Below are 4,871 nucleotides of genomic sequence, written 5' to 3'. Positions count from 1 at the left end.
GAAGATCTTGATCACGGCGCCACGAACGGGCAGCACCTCCGTACTCGGTCACACATTCGGTGTTGATGAAGTCGACGTCCACCTCCCCGTTCCAGCGGGCAGCGGAAGTAGTAGCTCCTCTTGAATCCGGCAGCATGACGGCGTGGTGGCGGTGGTGGTGGAGAAACCCGGCGGAGCTTCGCTAAGCGTGCGGGAGAGAAGGAGGAGTAGGGCGGCTAGGGTTTGGGGAGAAGGAGGCGCCGGCCACTTAAGGGGTGCGGCCACCTTGTGGTGTTAGGGTGGCCGGCCCCCTCCCCTTGGCCCTCATTATATAGGTGGAACACCCAAGAGTTGGTCTACAAGTCTTCGAATAAGACCCCAAACCAAAACCTTCCATTAGTTAACAGTAAAATGGAACTGCTTAGGCCTCACCACAGTGATTCTAGGTCGTCAGCCGTCCGATCTTGCTACCAGACGTCTCAGATCGTCGCTCGTCCCACTCCGCTTCGCTAAAACTTCTTACCCGTCCAATTATGCATTCCTCCTCTGGCTCCCCATTATCGGGCTTCTACTCCAGAGATGGATCTGGAGGTCTTCTCGTGAACTGGGCCGATTGATCCTGAATCTGCTAATTTGCTTCATGGGCCACTGCTCCAATAAGTGGGTTTTAGACCTCCCGTTCACCTTCTTTTCATGTTATTACGGCATCGTTGTCTCCTTCCCTGCATCTCTTCCTTCGTTTCAGAGCGACGAATGGTCTGACTGATAACGACGGAGTAATGACGAGGAAGGTCAGCGGTCTCCCTTCCGTTACTGTTTCTCGGAGTTGAGGTACGTTACTTCCCGCTCTCCTCCATATATGGTTCTGGCCGAAACCCGTCATCCCTTCAGCAGCCATGGCTCTTGCCTACGGTGAATTTTGTGGTTGACCCGCTCCATTGGTGTTTTCTAATCTTTGATGTCAAACTCAGGAACTCAGGAATTGTTGGGTTCACAAGTGCGAATTGCTCTACTGGGCTGGATTCTGTGGCAGGATGTAAGGTGATGTGTTCGCTTGATTCCTCTTATGCGGTTTCTGACATAGATTTGTCTCCAAAATCCAATTGATTTCGATCCGCTTTGCTCTCTTTTTTCTCTCTCAGTATGTAGGCCTCCTTGAGAAGTTGATGCAGGCGAAGCGTCAAATCCAGTCTGCCATGTCGCCACGATGAAGGTAAATCAACTACCACACCTCTAATATTGCTCGCAAATTGTGAGTTTTTGGGTTTACTCTTAACGATGGTGGATTGATTGACGTTGGGGTTCGCTAGGAGGCCGCTATGTAGACAAGCATCGGAGATGTTCGACCTCCGACGCAATGCCACGCAGAGGGCAATTGTACAACATGTGGAAATTCCTTTAGGTGATAAGATTATTCTTTAGACCATGTCAATGTTGCTGGAAAAGTAGTGTTGCTAATTTCTTTCAATCAGGTAGATAACTTATTATTAGTTAGATATTCAATCTACAACTCATGTTGCGTATAGAGTTCAACTGACAACTTTGCACAGATCCTCGGATGTATAAGCATTAGATGAGCCACTTATTCATTCAAGAAAGCCATAACTACGAGATCGAGTTTCTTTTGTCCTATATAGCAAACTCCCACCGATTTTAGTTTGGATCCTGCATAAGCATTTGGAGCATCATATAACTGCTAGCTTGAACATGACACTAAGGTAGTTTCATTCACGTTCAGATATACTCGATTTGGGATGGCGAAGTTTAAGTTATGTGATTAATAAGACTTTTAAATGCATAAGCATTTGTTATTATTCATAGTCACTCTGTGAAGATAGATGGATCGTGCCACTTGGTATAAGGCCATAAGTTGATTATTTGATGGAGATTTATTAACCTGATTCCTGCCAAATAGTTGACTATGTTACATGCATGTTACTTTGATCTAAGAACAAATCTCCTTTTGTCTTGATATCTTCTTGTTTTAAAACGGCAGAACGTTGGAAGAGATCGACTGTGGGTTAGGAGAGAATTTTCTGCAGTACAAAGTAATTAAGAAGGTTCATCACTTGCGAAACAGAGACATGTTGTCCCAGAAGATGACCAACTAATCCAATCAAAATGGTGTATAATATAAACCTCCTTTGAATAGGTTGTGTTTTTTCCTGTATTTGCTCTTGTTGTGTGAAAAGTTGGAAGAAACCTTGCTAATATTTAAGATTGTTTGCTTGGTTCACTGAATTATGTGCTACCCCTGTAGTGAAGTTAAGTATTATTTTACTAAAGTACTATGATTGATGGATAACAGTGATATGGTTATGGTGCCCATAGACTTCATGTACCCGTTTGCAGAAAGTGCATCCTGCACTGTACCGAAGATACTAAAGAGGAAACGGCCGGAGACAAGAACTGAGTGCATGAACATCAAAGACTAAAGAGGAAACGGTCGGAGAAAACAATTCAGATCATGTAGGTAGTAGGTCTCGAAGGCTGCTTTCTTGTTGCCTTGAGCAAAACTTGCATGGTCGGATGCATCACGAGAGTTGTCGAAGTGTGTTGGTTGATCGCAAAGTTGGCTTACTTCGTTGCCTATGTTTCTTATGTTTATCGCTGCTAGCTATTAGAGCTTCTGAAATGGTAAATTTGTTTCCTTGCTAAGTACCTCAAGAATAGAGCTGTAGTGATATTTACTCCTTTTAAAATGGCACAATGCATAAACCATAAGATGGAAGTTGAACAATCAAAATTGTACGTCAGAGCAAAATTTACATTTTCTATGTTATAATTTTTTTACTTGTTTCCTCCTGTTTTGGGCTACTCCCTTTGCAGATTTAAGAACTAACATAAGTAATGCTATTGGTGGTAATATTCCTAGATCTATGGTGGCTTCCCTAATTGATGTAGCCATTTTGCAGAGAGTGCATGGTGCGCTGTTCTAAAGATACTACACGGGGAAAAGTCAACATCCAGTACCAAACCAAATCTGGCCATGAAGAATTCAGTAGGAAGCAACCCTTTGGTAGATAACACAACCCTTTGGTGGATGTCACAGTCAGCAAATCAATCCTCTGTTCTTGTTAAGTCCCACACAATTTGGAGCAAGTGCCAATTGCAAAAGGGAACATACTGCAGTAGCAACAGTGCACTTCTTCGTTTTCCCTCCTCAAGTATAGTTTTGATTCATCAATATAGTTCCCTATTGGTTTGTGATGTGATTAGTAGCATGAATATTTAACTTGTTAATAAATTTGTCCAGTTTCTGATAAGCTTAATGTGCACATGCTGGTGTTCACTTAAATTAAGAGGACACTCGATTTGCTACGGCCACTAAATTCTAAGCAATACTCTAGGTGTGTTTCTTATCCTTCTGTTGTGTTGTGCATAAGGATAAATATCACGATGCAACCTTTCGGTCCCAAGAAAGACACACAACTCTACAATTTTAAAATTTTAGCATTAGAATGATTGTAGTGAAAATATTTCTGAATGAACTCAGGGAATCAATGGCTTGGAAAGATATTAAGAAGCCATCTTAGAGAAGACTAATTGACTACGAATACACAAATTTATTTATTTTCTATTCAGGGAAACTAATCCAGATGCCAAGACCGTATTTAGTATTTTGTGATTACCCGTTTTCTTCTGAACAATAGTTATATATTGTCTTGCATCGCAAGTCAGTGGTTACCTTTTTAGCCTTTTTAAAAGATTGTTTCCCTTTTAAGAACTGGTGAAATACTAAAATTAGTGCACTTCAGCGCATATATATTTAAGTACTATAATCTGTAATATTAACTACTTCAGCACGCCCCAGGTATACTACCCATGATTCTACATAGAGAAGTAGTCTAACCATTTTTGCAGCTGTCCAGGTGTGATCTAGGTTTCGCGGGCAACAATAGGCAGAGGCTTGGGCCGAACTGTTTTCATGTAGAGGCGAGATACAGTTTGTGTTGCTGATGAGTAGCTGTTTGCACCCTCATTGAGAATTTAAAGAATAGATTTGGGAAGCGGTTATGGAGCAATAGCTCTATTTCAGACCATTCATTGATTGTGTATGAGCATATTCAAAGTCAGCAAGAACAAGCTTCTTAGAGATATTTTATTCATTATTATGTAGTACTACCGTGTTTTCAGGATGAACTTTGAATAGACCATTGTCTTCTTGAATTGATAAACATATAGCTCTCCTCACTGTATGCATCATTGTCCATGTATGCCAGGTCCCATTAGAGGTAGGAAAAATATGCTTGTAAAGGAGTGCTTTGGTATTTTATTGAATGGGAGTACACTTGGGTAGTTTAGATCTGATTTATATGTTACAATGGGTTTCCCTAAATATTTTTTGCAACCGAGCCTCCTTTAAATTGTGAAGGCCGAGAACTATATTGCAAAGATATACAGTCAAACGCCCAATATAAGTCTGTGCTGTTGATTATTGGCTCATTTATTTGATCGTGTGATCTAATTTACATTGTTGTTTATTCTTCACCCTTAAAAAATATTTGTACCAAGGTTCGGTGAGTTTGCTTAGAATCACTGATTCATTCATACCATATGTTTAAAGTGACATAACTGTGAGAAGTGAGGTGTTTCCAAATCTAGCACTCTTCTGTATAATTAGTGATATTAGAGAATATTCAAAAGAAAAGTCTTTATATTAGTGGATCAATTATAACTTATAAAAAATATGCTCTTTCACCTCTATCATGGCGTTGTACCTAAGATATTCAATTTTAATCAAATATCTTACCCGTTCAACATCTTCCAGCCATTTCTCTTACGATGGACGGGCGCGGCAAAGCGCGCTTTTATGGTCTAGTATGACATGAAACCTACCCAAGCTAGGACTCCCACTAGAGGTGGGATTCCCACCTTCCCTTGGGAGGGGG

At 41.1% G+C, this 4,871-nt stretch overlaps 1 long non-coding RNA gene across 3 annotated transcripts; it reads left to right on the top strand.

Annotated features, from left to right (window-relative positions):
- The first annotated feature begins 461 nt into the window (after positions 1-461).
- Positions 462-4,270, top strand: LOC127314491 (uncharacterized). 3 transcript variants are annotated; one of them, XR_007859693.2, is made up of 5 exons: positions 462-810; positions 951-1,192; positions 1,290-1,381; positions 1,976-2,448; positions 2,895-4,270. It is a non-coding gene; the product is annotated as an uncharacterized lncRNA (long non-coding RNA). The 3 variants fall into 3 exon arrangements; XR_007859692.2 differs by lacking the exon at positions 2,895-4,270 and having other exon boundaries at positions 951-1,020; positions 1,122-1,192; positions 1,976-2,215; XR_011749510.1 differs by having other exon boundaries at positions 2,288-4,270.
- The last annotated feature ends 601 nt before the right edge of the window (positions 4,271-4,871 follow it).

The sequence above is a fragment of the Lolium perenne genome, chromosome 7, assembly GCF_019359855.2.
Source record: "Lolium perenne isolate Kyuss_39 chromosome 7, Kyuss_2.0, whole genome shotgun sequence".
NCBI classification, from domain to species: domain Eukaryota; kingdom Viridiplantae; phylum Streptophyta; class Magnoliopsida; order Poales; family Poaceae; genus Lolium; species Lolium perenne.
The sequence above is the reverse complement of the archived record's forward strand: the minus strand, read 5'-3'. Positions and strand labels throughout refer to the sequence as shown.